The sequence below is a fragment of the Scylla paramamosain genome, chromosome 32 (assembly GCF_035594125.1).
Source record: "Scylla paramamosain isolate STU-SP2022 chromosome 32, ASM3559412v1, whole genome shotgun sequence".
In the NCBI taxonomy this organism is placed as follows: Eukaryota; Metazoa; Arthropoda; class Malacostraca; order Decapoda; family Portunidae; genus Scylla; species Scylla paramamosain.
In genome coordinates, this window is record NC_087182.1 from 15,621,946 (window position 1) to 15,643,461 (window position 21,516).

General features: G+C 40.1%; 1 long non-coding RNA gene across 1 annotated transcript in view; it reads left to right on the plus strand.

Moving 5' to 3' along the window:
* LOC135089259 (uncharacterized) overlaps window positions 1-21,516 on the plus strand; it is a 73,047-nt gene that overhangs the window by 18,575 nt on the left and 32,956 nt on the right. The window contains exon 2 of the long non-coding RNA XR_010261434.1: window positions 12,761-12,891. This is a non-coding gene — a long non-coding RNA (uncharacterized LOC135089259). The remainder of the gene's footprint in view (window positions 1-12,760; window positions 12,892-21,516) is intronic.

Sequence of the window (21,516 nt, forward strand, 5' to 3'; positions counted from 1 at the left end):
GGTGGTGGTGGTGGTGGTGGTGGTGGTAATGGAAATATAACACCGCACTATAGATTTTTGTTTTCACGTATTGTGGTGTTATTTCTGTAAGAACTGTGTATGAGAGAGAGAGAGAGAGAGAGAAGAGAGAGAGAGAGAGAGAGAGAGAGAGAGAGAGAGAGAGAGAGAGCGTTGTGATCAAATTCCCTTTTGTGATAATAAAAAAAGATAGGAATCAGCTCTGCTGTTTTTCATTTTTATGATTAATTTTCAGATGAAGGCGTAAAAGATTAAAACCTTCATATTGTATTGATATTTGTGTAACATTTGTTCAGAGATTAATTGTCTTTACTAACAACAATAGCAACAACAACAGCAGATAATTACTCACCTCACATTATATTGAAATTAAAGCTATGAATATGTGCATAAAACTCTAATAATTTCCTAAACACATTCTCTCTCTCTCTCTCTCTCTCTCTCCTCTCTCTCTCTCTCTCTCTCTCTCTCTCTCTCTCTCTCTCTCTCTCTCTCTCTCTCTCTCTCTCTCTCAATGTTAATAATAATAATAATAATAATAGTAATAATAATAATAATAATAATAATAATAATAATAATAATAATAATAATAATAATAATAATAATAATAATAATAATCTCTAAACGTCTTTTTACCAATTATCCTCAATCCAATTTGTGTGTATTTAGGGCAGAAGTAATGTCACATACAAGGTTGATTGAACGGCGGATCATTTTTTTTTCAACCAGAACCCGAACTTCATTGTTAACCTGTGAAAAAAGTGTGTACTGAATTCTCGTGAGTCTAATTAATTTGCTTTGTTTATTTTTATCCGAGAGAGAGAGAGGAGAGAGAGAGAGAGAGAGAGAGAGAGAGAGAGAGAGAGAGAGAGAGAGAGAGAGAGAGAGAGAGAGAGAGAGTTCGAATAGAGTATGTGAACCAGAATCCGTCATTGAAAAGTCAATTCTTATCCAAGTTTCGGCGCGACATGAGAGGCTCCAGCTGGACGCTCCTCGGGGTGTGGTTCAGGTTTAACTTGTGTATAATGTGATTTGTGGAGCCGCGGTTGAGTGTCGCCTCCTCGCCGCCTTGGAAATCAAATTTGTCTCGTACTCACTTGCGTGTTGAGTCCTGCACCGTCCCTTGTCGTATCAGTGTTCAGGTGTTCTTTTTTTTTTTTTTTCCAATGTCGCTGTTCATGATGCATTACTGACTGGCTTAGTCAATGCAAAGTGTTCGCATCTGAACGAGAGACGTAATTGGATGAAAAGATAAAAAAAATAGCTGGATAGAATGATGGCAAGACCTTTAGAGAAACTAGAAAGACACACACACACACACACACACACACACACACACACACACACACACACACACACACACTCACACACACACACGAAAATTCCGGCGAAGAAAGTGAATTAAAACTTTACATAATAACACAGACGCAGGAAGAGAAGTAATGCAGACTTATCTTAACACAGACTCCACAAGACAATGATTAAACACAGAACGACAAATTTTGCAACAGTTGAGAGGAAGGAACACGATAATACCAAGAAGAAACGTGACCATCAGCCAAGGCGCGGGATGGAAGGCAGGGCAGTGGGCGGCGAGGCAATCAGCCGGGCATTGTTCTCCGCCGCGCTGAGGATTACGGGGCGAGGGAAAGTTAAAATGAGGTCGAGGAATCACTTCAAATAACGCCAACTTGAGTCAGGCTCTTGTGGGGTCTTCCCAGAATCCACTTGGAAACTTTGGAAATAAATGTGTTCCGTAATGTTGATTCTGTTAATACTTCTAAGAGCTTAATTAAAAAGTTAGTGTCTTTAATCACCTGTTTTAAATAGAGAAGCATAAAGGCCATCAAAATGCTTCCCTTAGCACGCTGTACAGTCAATTTCTCTATAATAAAGCTGTGTATTATTTTTCATTACATAGTTTCAGTAAAATTTTGAGTTACTTCTTATTTCCGCGTCTTCTTTCAGTTTCCCGCGTCTTCCATGAAAGAAAACGGAAAAATAAAATAATATGTTACTACGCGTTGCATTAACTTCACTAAGAACTAACGATTTAACTTGAATTGTAGAGTTTAGGAAGAATCTCAAGACTTAGATCCTCAGTCCGTCCTGGAAGAAAACGAGGCGAGAAGAGGTGCAGGATAATGAAATAAACTCGGGGGGTTGTGGTTACATCTCCACACATTTCAGGGGTGCATAAATTATTTTCCATCAAGTGTTGAGGTGCGCACAGGTTAAGCAAGCGAGAAGTTGTGAGTTTGTTGTTGGTGATGGTGGTGGTGGTGGTGGTGATGGTTGTGATGGTGGTGGTGGTAATTACGAGGTTTATACTGATTGTTTTGATATGGTGTCTCATTAATCATTTCTATTTCTTTCCGATACGTTATTTATGCTTCAGGTGAAAGTATGAGTATTATTATCACAAGTAGTAGTAGTAGTAGTAGTAGTAATAGTAGTAGTAGTAATGGTTTTTGTCACCCTTGAATTTACTGTACTATTCTAAGGCGCGCTACACACACACACACACACACACACACACAGACTCAGCGAAGTGTAAAACATCGTGCGTCGAAGGTTTCAAAAAGTTATACGAGTTGTTAAGGTTTTCTTTATATATTTATTTAGTTTTTATTATTATATTATTGTTGTTACTGGTAGTAGTAGTAGTAGTAGTAGTAGTAGTAGTAATATAAATACTTGTGGTAGTGGTGGTAGTAGTAGTAGTAGTAGTAGTAATAGCAGTAGCAGTAGTTGTAGTAGTGATGGTTATTGTTGTTGTTGTTGTTGTTGTTGTTCACTTATCCTATTAGAACTTTAAATTTGATGTTTTATCTTTAGTGGCAAAAGTTGAATGGTGCAAGTCTCTCTCTCTCTCTCCTCTCTCTCTCTCTCTCTCTCTCTCTCTCTCTCCTCTCTCTCTCTCTCTCATCTCTCTCTCTCCTCTCCTCTCTCTCTCTCTCTCTCTCTCTCTCCTCCTCCTCTCCTCTCTCTCCTCTCTCTCTCTCTCGTGTCAAGAAATTCTAAATCAGCGAAGCAAGATTTTATCCTTCGCTCATAATATACGAGGAAGAAGAACCGGAAGAGGGGGAGGAGGAATTGGAGGAGGAAGAGGAGGAGGAGGAGGATGAATAAAAGCAGGAAAGAAGGCGGAAAAGGAGGACAAGGAGGAGAAAGAGAGAAAGAGAGAAGGAAGGAAGGGAAGAGGAAGGTAGGAATGAAGGAAGGAAGAAAGGAAGGAAGGAAGGAAAGGAGAGAAATATTTAACTTTGATAATTCTGTTTCCTCATTTCCTCGATGCTTTGAGGAAAAATGGCTCTATAATGCATATTTGCCTTTCCTCGCGTGTTTGCCGTGAGTTTCCGCCGCTGATGTGAGAACCTTCGCACGCAGGTGTTCGTGGCGTGATTGAATCTGCAGGTGGGTTTGTACATTGGCGACCAGAAGTAGGTAACATCCCACGCTCCCATTGTACTTAGCGTTCTTCCATAATGTTTAGTCCCCTGGTCAGTCATCAATGGCAACAGCAGATCTCGAACAAGGGAACTGATTGAATTTACAGTTGCGTTTGTACAGTGACGACCAGAAGTAGGCTAACCTGGCGCACTCATTTACATCGTGCTTAGAGTGCTCAAAAAGTAGGTAATTAAGTAATAAGCACTAAAATTGAAATTCAGGTAGATTTTAAACTAAACTAATTAGCTGGAGTGAAAAATGTGAAAGAACGGTCAATGTTAAGAGAGCATTCATCCTATATGATTAAAAAAAAGTTGGCATGTTTCAAAATGTGCAGTAGTGTGTGTGTGTGTGTGTGTGTGTGTGTTTACTGCAGAGTAGGGCTGCTAGTGCGCACGATCCCAGACCATGAAGTGCCTATGACGTGTGTGTGTGTGACGCCACGCTCTTTCCGCTAGTGATTATTAACCTCTGTGTGTCTGGCCAATGGTAACAACGCACGTCACGGTGTCGGCAGTCTGGGGAATACAAGATGGGTTTCAGTTCGTGCCTGGCTGTCACGGTGAGGGGGATGGACTGTGAATACTATTATTGGATTTATTTTACTGTAATCTTACGCTTCCAAGACAATACAACGGTACTGTTTGCCTTCATACGGTTTTTTACAGCAATTTGCGCAGTGTCTGGAGTGTGATGGGCCTCGTAAGTACACTACATATATCTAATAAGGTTATGTTGTTTTGGTTACATTAATCTCCTTAGGGATTATGGTACTTTGGGTTCATTTAAGTTAAGTTAATGCCCTTCCTTAAACACACACACACACACACACACACACACACACACACACACACACACACACACACACACACACACACACACACACAGGCAGGGAAGAGGAAGGAGAGGCTGGGAGGGGCAGGGAGGAGCAAGTGAAGGGGGGAGGTGGCGGGGCGAAGAGGAGAGGAACAAGGTGATCAGTTTTGGAGTAGCGGGAGGCCCACACACACACACACACACACACACACACACACACACACAAAATTAATCCAGAAAATAGATCAATAGTTTCCAAAGTAATCCCAAATAATTAAGTGGGAATGGCCAGCTGACGCCCCTTGATGTCTACAAGGCAGTGGTGAGGCAGGCAAGGACTCAAGGTAACCTGTTTGTTGCCTTGTTTACATCCTGATATGTTCTCATTATTATTTGACTTCTGATCTCTCTAAAATTTCTGATTGGGGCAGAGCAAAGTAAGTATTGTTCAGTGCCTCAAAAACTCAATTCCTCCTTCCATCAACTGGACACAACCTTCCAGACAACCATCTCCTCTTCTTCAGTGACACTCAACTGTCCCCCTCTTCCACACTGAACATCCTCGGTCTGTCCTTTACTTATAATGTAAAAACTTGATAAATCAGTCAAACTTGATAAATCAGTCACAGCATGGCTTCACGAAGGGGAAGTCTTGCCTGACAAACTTGTTAAGTTTTTACAGTAAGGTGTACGAGGCAGTAGATAATGGTGATAGTTATGATATCTTATATCTGGACTTTAGTAAAGCATTCGACAAGGTGCCCCATCAAAGGCTCCTGAGAAAGGTTAGGGCGCACGGGATAGATGGGAAGGTGTTAGGTTGGATAGGGTCATGGCTTGGTAACAGGCGACAGAGAGTGCTAATAAACGGCTCGAAATCCGAGTGGGGTCATGTCATTAGTGGGGTGCCACAGGGATCAGTATTAGGGCCATTATTATTTCTAATATATATCAATGACTTGGATAGTGGAATTAGTAGCGATGTTAGTAAATTTGCGGATGACACAAAGATAGGTAGATTAATTAGGTCAGAAGCGGATGCCATCGCCTTGCAGACAGACTTAGATAGAATGAATGAATAGACGGATAGATGGCAAATGTAATTTAATATCAATAAATGCAAAGTGCTTAGCGTAGGTAGAGGAAACCCACACAATAGGTACACATTAAACACCCAAACTCTGGTAGGTACAGGGTACGAGAAAGATTTAGGAGTTATAGTCAGCTCTGAACTCCGTCTAGGGAAACAATGCATAGAAGCCAGAAACAAGGCAAATAGGGTACTAGGATTCATTTTTAGGAGTGTTAAAAGTAGAAGGCCGGAAGTAATATTAAAGTTATACTTGGCGCTGGTCAGACCTCATCTAGACTACGCTGTGCAGTTCTGGTCCCCACATTACAGGAAAGATATAGGTCTATTAGAATCAGTACAGAGGAGAATGACTAAAAGGATACAGGGGATGAGGAGTATTCCTTACGAAGCGAGGTTGAAGCGGTTAAATTTACATTCTCTAGAGAGACGTAGGTTACGAGGGGACCTGATAGAAGTCTTTAAGTGGTATAAGGGTTATAACAAGGGAGATGTAAGCAAAATTCTTAGGATCAGCAACCAGGGTAGAACAAGAAATAACGGGTTCAAGCTTGAAAAATTTAGGTTTAGGAAGGATATAGGAAAAAATTGGTTCTCGAATAGAGTGGTAGATGAGTGGAACGGACTCAGTAATCATGTAGTTAGTGCTAGGACACTAGAGAGCTTTAAGAGAAGATTAGACAAGTTTATGGATGGGGATAACAGATGGAAATAGGTAGGAGTGTTTCATACAGGGACTGCCACGTGGAAGCCTGGTCGCTTCTTGCAGCTTCCCTTATTTCTTATGTTCTTAATGTGTTCTTATGTAAACTGGAAACTTACTTACTCTTACTAATACACTCTTACTAATACATCTTCTGTGACGTTCGGCATTCTGACTCGTCTCCGCCAGTTTTTTTCTCATCCCCCCCAGCTGCTAACTCTGTAAAGGGACCTCATCCGTTCATTCTCTCTCTCTCTCTCTCTCTCTCTCTCTCTCTCTCTCTCTCTCTCTCTCTCTCTCTCTCTCTCTTTCTCTCTCAGTACAGTAAAATCCCTCTTATTCGGCATCAACGGGACCGCCGACATGCCGGATACTTGAATATTGCCGGATACTTGAATAGAAGTGAAATTATGTCCACAATCACCACCCTACACTCACGCATCTTACCATAACAAAGATCAGCTGATCTTAATCAGCAGCTGATCTGATCAGCTGCTTAAGTGTAAGCACAACACGCTTCCTCTTTTCTACAACTTTAGGCATGATGAAGGCGTCAGGCGATAAACAGTGCACACGCGGGACTGAGTTACTGAGTAAACACAGTGCAGTGGGCCGCGGGTGGCGCAAAGCAGTGCACTCTGGTGGCGAGGGGACAAAATATGCCTCGCGCGGGAATTTTAATCGATTTTATGAGTATACATTGATTTTTTATTGATTTTTAAGGCTCGGGGAAAAATGTGCCGGATACTTGAAGCTGCCGGATACTCGAATACCAGATGAGAGGGATTTTACTGTATACCCTATTGAGTGGGTTTTCTTACATTGGGAGATCTAATTCATAATACCAAGGTTAAGTTTAAGTTCTCTGTGTGGTAAGAATGGCTACAGCAGACCTCTCATAAAGGTTTGTGTTCTCAAACGTTTCGCCTTCATGACTCGAATTTTAGCAGCCTCTAGGGGAACACATTTTAGTATTCAAGGGCGTTTTCATGATTCTAGTGATTGCTTGATAAAAATTCTGCCTCATTAATGGAGAAAACGAGCACGAGAACCCGGTTATTCGTCCCTGTGCCCCTGAAATTAGTTCCAGTGGGAGAGTAAAGCGTTTCAGAATACAGGGAGAGGAATTTTACCTGTGGTCGTGTCGGAGTGTGTTCGCCACGTAAGCGTATCTCGTGCCTTGGGACCTGATTACACTGGCTTAGGTGTCTTGTTTACCGAGGATACTTCCCACGCCAGGAGCTTAGATATAAACGCAGCAGTAGTAGTAACGGCAGTAGACAGATGCGCAGAGACAGACAGAAAAGACACACAGAGAATAGATTTAAAACATACAAATAGACAGATAGACAGACTGAAAAACAGGTAAAACTAGTAGTGGTAGTAGTAGAAGTAGTAGTAATAGTAATAGTAGTAGTAGTGGTAGTAGTAGGAGGAGGAAGAGGAGGAGGAGGAGGAGGAGGAAGAGGATTAACTTGAAGACTATATTGTGTGCTTTTTATTTTATGTTTTCACAATTTTTTTTCCTTGTTCTTTCTTCCCTTCCATGTTTTTGTACTTTCTTGCTTTAAATTATCGGAATGTTTTTTTTTTTTTTGTTGTCCTGTGATTCATTATTATTCTTCCTCTTATTCGTTTACATTCTCGTCGTCACCATCGTTCTCCTCCTCCTCCTTCTCCTCCAATATTTCAAAGGCAACAGAGTACTCGTATGTATGTATCATGTAAGTCATAATAATTTTTTTTTTTATCTACTCCACACTCGCAATGTTTGTCAGAGCCTTTGCGGGACGTTTTCTTTCACTTCTTGCGTTCCGTCCCCGTCTTACATTTGAAGATAGAAAAAAAAAGATGGCTTGAAGCTCCAGACTTATTCATCTTATTCACTCAAGCACAGTTAGTAAGACTTGGTAGTCATCTTTCTGTGTGTGTGTGTGTGTGTGTGTGTGTGTGTATCACTTATTCTGTCATCGTATTTATCTTTCGGCCTTTTGTTTATTTTGTCTCATATTTTGTCTCTCTGTCTTTGTATCTGTTTGCCTCTGCGTTCTGTTTTTCTCCCTTTCTTTGTATTTACTGTATCTGTCATTCCTTTCCTGTTTATCTTTGTCTATTTTCGTGGTGCTTATCTGCTTCGTCTCCGCTTGTCTGGCATTTCAGTCTGTGTCCATATAATTTGTGTTTTGTCTGCTCATCTCTCTTGAAAGGATGAACAGTTAACGTCAAGGGAAGTCTCAGCAAAACCCACCCTTGTGTTCAAGTATCGAGTCCCGCTGTACATGAGGGGGAAGGGAATCCTGTCCTTCATCTTAGTTCGTAAAGAGATTAATTGGTAAGTAAAGGGATTAGTGGTGAGTCTGGAAGTAATTGTGAATTTTATGTATTTTTCTGTTCTTTTTCTTTTTCTTTTTTTCGTTTTGTTCTTGTTCTTGCTGTTCTTGTTCTTTATTTTCTTCTTTTGTTCTTATTCTTCTTCTTCTTCTTTACAATATTTTGTTTTCTTCTTAATGCTGGATTTGTGTGTGTGTGTGTGTGTGTGTGTGTGTGTGTGTGTGTGTGTGTGCATTTGTTCGGTCTTTTCTGTGGGTATTTCTTGGTTTCCTTTCACGGAGGGGCTTTGAAGGAGGCAGCGCGGCGTGAGTGGTCGTGGAGAAGCAGTTTTTCTTTTTTTTTTTTTTTTTTTGTGCTTTCCACTTTGACTCGTAAAATTCTAAGTGCGTTTCTTTTTTTGTGGACATTTGAGATAATTGAATGTAAACGTGATAAATATTTGATTATGTATTTTTCTTTTTTTCTTTTATCTTTTTTTTTATTTTTAGTTCGTGTGTTCCTTTTTTTCTAGTTCAGCTTTTTTTTGTAGTTTTGTTATATTTGTTCTTTTAGCTCTTCTCTGGTTTGTTTGTTTGTTTATTTGTTTGTTTGTTTCTAGTATTAATCTGTTTCTTTTTTTCATGTTAGTTTAGACCTATTTTTTTTTTATTCACTTTCGTTTTTAGTTGCTGATAATATATGCTAATTATGTTTTCAGTGACCAAAAAAAAAGTGCCTAAACACTTAAAATAGACGTATGCATTATTTTATTACAGTTATTATATGCAAAAATGTGCACTCATATAAAACAAATTAATAGTGTATAATGACATCTCTATTTTAGTTTTAAATTTTACTAAGCGTGAGTCAATTTTCTTCCATCTTTAGCCATCCCGTTTCCTTCTTTCTGGACCACCTTCTCCTTTCTTTCCATCCTTAACCATCTTCTCTTTTCCTTCCTCTTCTTTTACCACCTTCCTTTCCTTCATTTTCCTTCCCATCCATAATAGACACATGAAAGAAAACATTTAATTTTGCACTGCACATTAAGTCGTTAAAAAAAATATATACTAGCGGAGACAGGCAGGATTTTTCTTACAAGCAAGGTTAAAAGCTACAACATATTTTTCTATCATATATTTTCTTACGTACGGGACGTTGAAACCGTACATAGGAACATACACACAGGAAAAAGTGCTGTGGCCTTTGAGACTCATTCTGAAACACTTTTGCGCTGCACCTCGCCATCTCAAAAGACTCTGCTGAAAGCTACACGAATTTTCAAGGGTGTTTTTATCGTACTAGTGACAGAATAACAAAATTGCTACATTATTAAAAGGAGAAACACACTTGAGAACTCCGCTGGTCGTGGTGAGAGAGCAAATCGTTTCTGAACACAGGCCCTCCTCTCGTCCAATCCTCAGGAAGCACACGACACGGGGACCTGTAAAGGAGTACTCGTATATTTTCCGATGCTTCCTCACCTGACACGCACACCCTTGCCCACACACTGCTCCCTCCATACCTGTCACCTTCCACTCACCTCCTGCTGTCACCTGCCCTCCTCCTCGCTTCCTCTCTCTCCTACTGGATCACCGTCTTCTCTCCTTCCTCCTCCTCCTTTATCTCCGCCATTCTTAACAACTTTTTTTTTTGTATATATGTGTTTTCTTTCTCTTTATATTTTTCATTTCCACTCATCCTTAACCATTTTCTTTTCTTCTTTCTCCTCCTCCTCCTCCTCCACTCTTTTCCATTTTCTCTTATCTCTACTTCTTCCTCCATCTTACTCTTCTATTTTCCCTTCTTCTTTCCCATCATCCTTAAGCATTTTTCTTTTCCTACTCCTTTCCTACTTCTATTCCTTCCCTTGTATCCTTCAGTACTTCGTCTCTTTCCTTTTCCCCACTTCTCCTTTCTTTATTCCTTTTCTCTCTTCCTTCTTCCCTTCTTGTATCCTTCCATCCTTAATAATTTTCTTCCTTCTACTTTCTCTCTTTTTAATTCTCTTCCAGTTCCTCTGTTCTTATTTTCTCCCCTTCGACCTCCTCCTCCTCCTCCTCCTGCTCTTCCCCTTCTCTTCCTCCCTCAGTGTCTCCCAAGATCGTGTTTCCGCGCTGGTTTCCAAGGCCAATATCCCCTCACTCTCCTCTCTCTCGTGTGAGGAAAATGCTCTTTTTTTTTTCCTCTCCTTCACTTCAGACCTTTATTTTTTATCTTGGTTTCTTCTTCTATAATTTTTTTGCTTTCGTGTTGTGATTCTGACTATCTTTTTTCTCTTTCTCTCTCTCTCTTTGTTTATCTGTTTTTTGTGTGAGCTCTCTCTCTCTCTCTCTCTCTCTCTCTCTCTCTCTCTCTCTCTCTCTCTCTCTCTCTCTCTCTCTATCTCTCTTGTTCTACTTGCATTTTTCCTTTTGGTTCTTTTCTGTTTCCTCTTCCGGGTTTCTTGTCTCTTGCTGCTACTTATCCTTTTATCTTTCACCTCTTCCCTCATTTCTTTCTCACTTTTTCTTCTATATACTTCCGTGTATATTTTTTTCTTCTTTTTACTTATTTTTCTCTCGACCACCACCCTCCTCTTTCATCTTTCTTTTTTCCTTTTTATTCCTTATCTTTACTTCCTCTTTCTATATAATTTACCTCTCTGGATCTCCTTTCTTTATTTTTCTTTTTTTCTTTTTAAGTTTTGGTCTACATTTTAATTTTCCTTTTGTGTAATTAGAATGAAAGGTTCTTTAAATATCATATTTAAATATCATATATTCAATTTCATCTTTCCTTCTTTACTCTCATAACGTGTTCTAAACTACGAAGAATAAATTAACACAATTTTTTTTCGACATTATCGTATTCAGTAACTACAATTAGAATATCTGTTCCCAATATGGATGATCTTTCATTTATCTGCATTAAGAAACATTTGTATTTTGTAGCGTGAGTGCATTCCCTTCCATCAGCAACTATCTCTTTTCCTTCTTTCTTGACCACCTCCTTTCCTTCCATCGTAAAGCTGACCCTACACGATCAATATTATTACGCAGTATTCCGTATTGTACAATATTATTGACAGTGAAGGGGCGGTATTGAAGAATGACACAGTATATGGAAGGCGTCAAAAAGAGATTGATATTTTATTGCACAATATATTGTGTCAATAATATTGATCGTGTAGGGTCCACTTTAACCATTTCCTTTCCTTCCTCTTCCTTGACTACCTTAACATTTTTCTCCCCACTCAGTTAGTTTATTTAGATCTACCAAAGTCTTTGATGTTTATTATTTCACTGCTTATTTTTGTATCGTATTTTTTAGACACTTGCTCCACTAGCTTCGTTGAAATACTTATTTAATAAAACTGCTGTGATTTTCTAATTGCATCCGTTGATCTTGTAATGTCCGCAGTAATGTAGCGTTTTAACCTTTTCACTGCTATGGTAGTCTTTTGTTAACTCTGAGATCGCTTTACCAAATTGTTTGAATGGACGTAAAAAAATAAATAAATAAATAAAATGAGATTAATTTCATTTATGCTACCTTTTCGTTAACTTTGAGATCACTGTGGTAGATTTTTTGGATGGACGTAAAGAAAAGAATATTGAGTTAACTTCACCTCTGCTAAGCTATAAAAGTATGTTTTCTAAGAGGCTGTAGTACAAAAAAAAAATAAAAATAAAAAAATGCCTATTGAAAGATGCACATGATAATGGGAGAGACAAACAGTGAAATAGTTCAGATTAGCGTAACTATTCAAATACCAGACTGTCTGTTATAATTGTTCCTTTTTTCATCGATTATTTTCCAGTAATTAGTCTTCCTTAATAGCTCATTGTTACTGGATTCTGTTGCATTGTTGTATAGGGAATAGTATCGCTCGAGTTGTTTAGATTTAGTTGTGAGTTTGTTGTACTTGTCATCTATTAAATTTTCTCTACAATCAGTATCAAGGGAGGAAAGGAATAAGAAGGAAAATGTATAGGAAGCACAAAGAAGAAGAAAAAGAAGAAGAAGAAGAAGAAGAAGAAGAAGAGGAAGTAACAGAAAACAGGAGAAAGAGGAGGAGGAGGAGGAGGAGGAGGAGGAGGAGGAGGAGGAGAAGGAGGACGAGGACGAGGAGAAAAAGAAACAAAACAAACAAACAAACAAACAAACAACAAAAGATAAAGCAGAAACAGGAAAGCTCAATATAGAGCAAGACAAAAGAAACACCAAAAGAAAAAAATTAAGCAAATAACACTAAAAAAACACACACACACACACACACACACACACACGCACACGCAAGTCTTAAGTAAATAAATCACCTTCCACTCCTGCTATTCTTACTTGTCTCCTTCCCCCCGCAGCCTTCCTTACGCAGTGTTGTTTTACAGGTACAAAGGGCAGCGTAAGGTGGTGCTAAGTGGAGCCCCCGTGATCAAAGAGAGCAGGTGCTAAATTATTCACCTGCCTCATAATAGCGGCTTTTACGTGCGAGGGTAGCACCTGACTCTCTCCTCGCCAGGTAAACATCTCCAGTCGTTCTTTCTTTATCCTGTGGCCATCAATTATTCAGTCCTCCTTTCATCCATCCTCCCTCATGGTCTTGGGTTTGCGTTTTCTTTTTGTATCTCCGTTTTCTTTGTCTTTTCCCTTGTTTTTTTTTTTTTTTTTTTTTTGCTTCCTCGTTTTCTCTCTCTCTCTCTCTCTCTCTCTCTCTCTCTCTCTCTCTCTCTCTCTCTCTCTCTCTCTCTCTCTCTCTCTCTCTCTCTTTCCTCTTCCTCCTCCTCCTCCTCTTTCTTTTCCTCATCATCTTCGTCTTTATCTTCATCTTCTTCTCCTTCTCCTTTTCCTTCTCCTTCTTCTTATTCTTATTCTTATTCTTTTCACTCATTATTTCTCCTTTTTTCATTCATTTTCTTTGTTGGTTTCAAACGTATTTTTTTTTCTTTTCTTCAGAAAAAATAATAATCTTATTTTATCTCATTATTCAACATTTAGCAGCTTTTTTCTTTTATTTATTTTCTTTGAGGAAGTCTTGCATTTCTTCCATAATTTCATTAATAATACTTCCTCCTCCTCCTCCTCCTCCTCCTTCAAATTCATCCCTTTCCTCTTCCTTCTTCATTTTCTTCTATTCACTTTCTCCCACATCCAGTTGTTGTTATTATTTTCATTAGTCTCTATGTTTCCCCGAACATCTTGCATATTTTCATTTTCCTTTATTCTATTCTCGTCTTTCTTTTCTTCCATATCCTCCTTCGCCTTTTGTTCTTCCTTTCTTCAAGTCTTAGTGTTTCCCCGAATTTCTCACATATTTTTGATGTGGAATTCTGACTATGAAATATTTTTGAGACTGGAATGAATTTCTTTCCGAGATTACTCTTTCATAACTCAAACGGGAATAGAATTTTTAAACCAACAACCAACAACAATAATAACAGCAGCAGCAGTAGCAAGGTTATAAACTCGCTCAATTTACGAACATATTTGTACACACACACACACACACACACACATACACACACACACACACACACACACACACACACACACACACAGACAGAAAGATCTCCATCACGCCAGATGATTAACGCAAATAATTGATCATGTTCGTCATTAGAGTAACTCTCTCTCTCTCTCTCTCTCTCTCTCTCTCTCTCTCTCTCTCTCTCTCTCTCTCTCTCTCTCTCTCTCTCTCTCTCTCTTGTTCACAAAAAAATTAAACTAAACAGTGAATTTTTAATGGAAGAGTGAGGAACACACTCACACACACACACACTGAAGTACAAGTTACCTGTCTCATTAGGTTCGTTTTCGAGGAGGGTGTCAGGTGGGTGTTGATACCTGGTGAGAGGCAATTATCGCTTACTTTACCTCCTCGCTCGCTTCGTCTCGTTGCGCCCTTCTTTACTTACCCCTTTACTCTTTCTTGACTCATTATTGACTTCCTCATTACGTTCCTTTTTACTCTTTCTTTGTTTTATTATTTACTTCACTTCTTTTCTTTCTTTCCTTTCTTTCTTTACTTTCCTCCTTACTTCCCTACTTTCTCTCCTTTCTTTCCTCTTTACATTTCATTTTTCTCTCCTATTCATGTCCTTTATTTTTTTTTGTTACTTTTTTTTTCTTGACGGTGTTTCCGACTTCATTTCTACTTCTTCATAATTTTCCTTTTACTTTATTCTACTCTTTTTATTCGGTATCAAATGAGGTATTGTTTTCTTAAAGCCAATCAGTCAATCAGTCAGTGTGTCGGTTTGTCAACTCCTAATACTCTTTTGTCGTTCTTATCTATGCTCCTTTATTTAATTCCTCGATTCCTTTCTCTACTTCCTTTATTTTCCCCTTTCTCTCCACTGTCCTCTTTATATCTTCTTTACTCTCCTCTTTCCTCCTTGCTTTATATCACTTTTCTCTTTTTTTTTTTTTACTCCCTCGATTCATATCTATAATGCCCTTTTTTTTCTTATTTTTCGCTCTGCTTTATACACCTTCACTCTCCTCTTTCCTCCCCTCTTTATCACGCTCTTTACTCCTCTCTTTACTCTCTCCTTCCTCCTTCCTGCAGGCGCTGGTGGGCGGAGGAAGATGTAAATCCGAGTAGGCGAACAAGGCTTCACCCGCTCATTCATTAGTAGGATCAAGCTTTATTGTGCGCGAGGGAAAGTAAATGGTGCTTGAATATTATATGACAAGTATTCCGCGTTCCCGTGCGCAGCTACCTGGCTTCCTTCGCTCGCCAAATTGGGAGGTTTTGTCGCTCAGAATAGCTGGTGGTGGTGGTGGTGGTTCTTGAAAGTGGTGAATAAAAGGGGGGGAAATGATGCGCCGCCTTTTTACCCAGTGCCGGAATAGAAAGCCGAGGAAATTGAGGTATGTAAATGTCAATTAAAATGCATTCAGATCCCGAGGAAGGTAGTGGTACGTTTGGAAGACTATATTTTTTTTTTCCCTACTGATGTTTTACCAAGGAATGTGCACCACTGATATAAAAAGAAATAAGACTCCGATTTATGATCACTGTGGCCTTTGAAAACAGCCCTATTGAGAGTTCAGATTGATTAATGACACTTATTTTGGAGAACATAGTTAATTTAGTGAGTCAAAACAGAACTGCAGGAAATAAAGACATGACTAACTGCTCGATCACTCATTTCGCTATAAGTGGTGTTTCGGAACATCGTGTATCTCTCCCCATACACAAATTCATTAAGCTGAGAATCCATCGCAGCCAAAAGGTTATGAATGCTGTCCCTCCTGCGATCGAGCAAACACGTACAAATCTTTCCCGTGTGAGTAGGAGAGAAAGATGCCAGAAATATCAACTTGCGCCACATTCATGCCCAGAGGAAGGTGACTGTAGGTGATGTTTTGAGATTTTTGTGAAGAGTTAACCAAACACGTACAGGATGTGAATTTAGCAGCAGGTGTGTGTGTGTGTGTGTGTGTGTTTCCTGACTAAGTTTTGCCAGTCGTGATAAATGTCTTTAGTCAGGTACCATAAAAGTATATGAGAAAGTAACCCATATTTTCGAAAGAATGATGAGGAAGAGAAGGAATAACCCTTTGACTGCTGTTTGGTACATCTTTCCTTGATTACTTATCGTTTTGAGACATTTACTTGTTCTACAGCCACCTCCAATCCTTAAATTAAGTAGAAATTGCAAAATTTATTCTTTTTAATCCGTTTCTTTCTTGTAGATGTTAATAAAAATTTCATGCATTATTTCCGGTGCTGTTAACTGATTCGTATCGCACTGAAAGGCTTAAAATCCAGGAGAGGTGAAGATAAACGTGTAAGAAAAGTTAGTTAAGCAGTAAATGGCATCGTGGTTCTCATGACTAACTCTCCCTACACCTCACTAAATCAACCGGTTTGCCTATTTTCCGTCTCGTATCTATTCCTGCATCTGCTCTTGTCTATTTTTCACAATGCAATAATACCACTCGTCTTGTAAACATCCTCACACACACACGCTCGACTTCCAAGAAAAGCTGTTTGTACCATGTAAATTTGAGATGCCCAGTGTGATGTGAAATTTGAGAGTTTTGAATGCAGGAAATGATGAGAGGCGAACGTAATCTTGCAGGGAATGCGGTCAGGCGCTGTGCGGGAGGGAGTGGTGGGAGGGACTGCAGAATGAGGGAAGGAAGTATTTGTAATATTGCCAGAATATGAGATATAATCTTTTTTCTCGGTAGGAATGATAAGGAAGAGGAGGAGAACGAGGAGTGTTTAAAGGCAGGAGAGGTGAAGGTGAATTCGTAAGAAAGCCTAGAAAAGAACGAAGGAAATTTCAACGTCTTTTTTCTTTTTATAGAACTGCAAAGAAGAGGAAAATTATAAATGCACGACAGAGAGATGAAAGTTATTTGTAAGACCGTAAAGAAAAATAAATTAAATAGAATAGATTGGATGCAGATAACTGAGAAAATAGAAACTGAAGCTATGCACGAAAGGTAAAATCGACAAGATAAACGTAAATAAATCTTGCAATAACGAAACAAAAACAAAAACATATGAAGGAATTAGGTGTGGAGGGATACGTAACATTGTGAAGGTATATTAGAGGAAGGGGAGAAAACAGAATAACGTTTTATGAAAGTTTAGGGCAAATCCTTGTAATTTTGCAACACAATAACGTTTACGGTTTCTTTACCATGTGCTTCTTTTTTTATCACTGGAATTCGTGTTTCGGGAAGCAAAGGAACTTGTGAACAAAGAAATTGATTTGGTGCATTAGATGAAGACGAGGTTAATGGAGGGACCGGATAGAGAGAGAGAGAGAGAGAGAGAGAGAGAGAGAGAGAGAGAGAGAGAGAGAGAGAGAGAGAGAGAGAGAGAGATAGAGAATACTTGAGCTCCATATTACGCCTACCTGTTGGCGTTTTCCTTCCTTTTATTGCGTTTCACATCGTCCCTACTTTTTCCTCATCTGTGGCATAAAATAGTTCCCGAGGCTAGATTTCCAAAGCACTGCTCTTCATTTTCCTCTTTTCCCATCAGAGAGAGAGAGAGAGAGAGAGAGAGAGAGAGAGAGAGAGAGAGAGAGAGAGAGAGAGATTAGGAAAAGCATCAGATGTTTCTCCGCCTTTCCATTCACGGGATCGAAATGTTTACCTTCTGCTGCGGCGCCCAAACGCTCACGTTCCTCTGTTTGTCCGCCGCCTCCACCAGACCTTATTTTTCAGTGGAGCTCTTAATCCCTCCCCGCCTCGCTCGCAGTCTAATAAAAGGTTTGTGCCAATTTTCCGCCACGAATGAGTGGTCGATACCTTCCATCTCCGCGCCTGGCGTTCTCGCTGGCGTCGCGGCGTTCATCTTGGTGCGTCCCATCCTGCGCTGCCCTCCGCGTGCTTCCCGTGACGTTATTTGAGAGGTTATCATCAGCTGCCGTGAGTTATCGATTCTCCTAAGTCATTTTTGCTTCGCTGCGGTACCTTTAGGGAGCAGGGATCGTATTTTTGCTGCTGAACAAAAATGAGAGGTTGTTTCAGAATTATACGCTGTTTTTTCTCTCTTCCAAACGTTTTTCTCTCTCTCTCCTGATGAATAGCATTCCTGGTTAGTATCTTTTATGTGTTAGGGAGTCCGGCGAAAGACACAAAAATGGGATAAAAATAATAGTAGAAAGAAGGAAAGAATGAAAGCTTGTCCATAATACCGCCGCCGAAAACAAGACTACAGGAGAAGAATCGAAACAGCTGACCAGTGTGCGAATAGTTGCCGGTTTGCTTCCCTTCTATCCGCAATGTTTCCTTTTTAGAGCAGTTATGTGGGAGTTATGCTACGTTGGGAAGGAGCGAAGGTAATGACATGTATAGCTAATCTTTCCTTTTTAGTGAATTAGTTAGGAAGTTGCACGTTGCGGTTATGTTATGCTGAGTAGAAAACTAGCAATGGTAATAACGTACGATAATGAAGAATACGATTTCACTGACCGGAAAATAAATAATGTCTGCTGCTGAGTAGAAAAACTAGCAATGGTAATAACGTACGATAATGAAGGATACGATTTCACAGACCGGAAAATAAGTAATGTCTGCTGCTGAGTAGAAAACTAGCAATGGTAATAACGTACGATAATGAAGGATACGATTTCACTGACCGGAAAATAAATAATGTCTGCTGCTGAGTAGAAAAATAGCAATGGTAATAACGTACGATAATGAAGGATACGATTTCATTGACCGGAAAATAAGTAATGTCTGCTGCCTGAGTTCTGAAACGCCTTGCTCTCTCAACCACGATTATTTTCAAAGGACACAGAAATGATTACCCGGATTCTTAGGTGTGTTTCATCTGCTAATAATGTAGAAATATCGTTAATCTGTCGCTGAAACCTTAAAAAACATCCTTGAAAACCCGTGTAACCATAAAAAACGGCCTTAAAACCTGTACAACAACTATAGAGCCTTTTCAATGTAGTAAAGATGTGGCGCAGAATTGTTTCAGAACATACGGAGCTATCAACGTGATTCCAGTCATTGTTAAACCACACGCTTCCTGCAGGCGACAAAACTACACCACCGCCACCACCACCACTACCACCACCACCACCACCACCACTACCACCACCACTACCACCCACCTGCCAGAAGGTTAACCTGTGTAGCACTATAATCATACCTCTGTACATCTTACCATGAGACAAATAAGGAAAGATTCAGACGCTTCCTGGAAATGTTAAGTTGATGATATTGAAATAACATTAGCGTTTTCATCCTAGACGTAGGTTAGCTTTGGTTAGATTACGTTAGATTCAGTAAGGTTAGGTTAGGTTAGGTTAGGTTAGGTTAGGTTAGGTTTAGGATAGGTTTAGGTTAGGTTAGATTATTATGTTAGGTTTAAGTTAGGTTAGGTTAAGATTCATTCAGCTCATTAATTTCATAACCGATCTCTTCACTGTGTAGATCGTGATTTGAAAAAGCATCACGTTTAGCCCGGAAATAAACAGAGTACAGAAAATTAGAACGGTAAAGTTATTTCAATATTATCATGTGAAATCGAAGCACCAAAGAAAAAATTACACTCTTGCCTGTGTCATTCTGAGTCTCCCTGTCACATTCTTTACTTATTAACATTTTTTTTTTTTTTCTGTGGCATTTGTGGTTTATTTTTAATCAACTCGTGTATTCTCTGAGTCACTTGATTTCTTCCCTGCTCCTTCTCTAGACACGACGGTAATCCTAATGGTTCACTGGCATTACTGTCTCCGCATCTCCATTATTTTTGCACTGACATTTTCATTTATTTCCTTTTCTTCCTTTATTTCAGGTTCTATGTTATTGTTTTCTCCTTTGTGTGTGTGTTCGCTTCCTTTTTTTTTCTCTCTCTTAGTTTTTACCTTTTTTTTTCGTCTTTCCTTTTAATCATTTATTACTCCCTATCTGCTCTTCTTTCTAAATTTCCTCGTAGGTTTAACTTCTCATTCTCTCTTTTCTTTTTTCATTTCTTACACGTATTGTTTGTCATTTTGATTCTCTCTCTCTCTCTCTCTCTCTCTCTCTCTCTCTCTCTCTCTCTCTCTCTCTCTCTCTCTCTCTCTCTCTCTCTCTCTCTCTCTCTCTCTCTCTCGTCTCCTCCCTCCTCCATTTCCTTCCCAAAGACACAGCAGGATATTGGTTTTAAGGATTGTGATTCTTTTAATGTCTTCGTAAGATCCAAATAATTAAGATTTGTGATTATGTTTATTCACGTAAGGTTTTTTCATTCAGTCTTTCGTATCTTTTTTTCTTTTTTGTTATTATTGTTCTATTTGATTCACACTGTTTATTTATTTATTTTTTTTTTTTTTTTTTTGGGGGGGAGGGGAGGGGTTTTCTTCGTTCACTGGTTTTCCTTGTGTTATCTTGGTGTTTTATACTTTCCCTCATCTTTTATTCTCTTCCCTATCTTTTCATCCTCTTTCTTCATTTTTCACACTTTTCACTTTTCACTTGTCTTCTCGGTAATTAAATAAAACAACTGAGATTCAAAATGGTACTGTTTGGAGAAAAATTCGACTACAGCAAGACCAACCACACCGAGCAGCAGAAGCGGGTGGCCCGGTGCCGCGCCGAGGCCGCCCGCTGGGGCCGAGAGCAGGCCCGGCGCTGGCGCGCCAGAAAGACCAAAGCAGCCCAGGAGCAGGGCGACGCTCCCGTGCTGGAGCACAATGCCCGCGGGGCCGAGACATGCCATGGGACAGTAAGGCGCCCACAGTCCAAGCCTCCCATGGCCAAATCCCCTGTGCCTCAATACTCTTACAGCCAGTCTCCACCTGGCGAATATCACCTGGGAGAGTATTACACAGGCCAATATTTCCATGGGGAATCCCTCACCGTACAGTTTGTCGCTGGCGAACTGTACGAGGGGGAATCCCCCGTTATCCAGCTGATCGCGGGACACTTCGAGGATGACGAATCCATCGGACTGTTCCTCTTGATGAGAGAACCAGGACCCTCTGAGTGAGGCTCCTGCCCTCACACGACATGACCTACCCTGGCCAAACCTGACGATGACGAACAACCCGATTATGACAAACACAGGCCAGATCTCCCCTGGCCAAACCTGACTATGACAAACACAGGCCAGATCTCCCCTGGCCAAACCTGATGATGAAAAACACAGGCCAGATCTCCCCTGGCCAAACTTGATGATGACAAACTTTGAGGCCAAATCTCCCCTGGCCAAACCTGACTATGACAAACACAGGCCAGATCTCCCCTGGCCAAACCTGACTATGACAAACACAGGCCAGATCTCCCCTGGCCAAACCTGATGATGACAAACACAGGCCAGATCTCCCCTGGCCAAACTTGATGATGACAAACTTTGAGGCCAAATCTCCCCTGGCCAAACCTACCCTGGACAATCCTGATGACGAACTAGACCTACCCTGGACAATCCTGATGACGAACTAGACCTACCCTGGACAATCCTGATGACGAACTAGACCTACCCTGGACAATCCTGATGACGAACTAGACCTACCCTGGACAATCCTGATGACGAACTAGACCTACCCTGGACAATCCTGATGACGAACTAGACCTACCCTGGACAATCCTGATGACGAACTAGACCTACCCTGGACAATCCTGATGATGAACTAGACCTACCCTGGACAATCCTGATGATGAACTAGACCTACCCTGGACAATC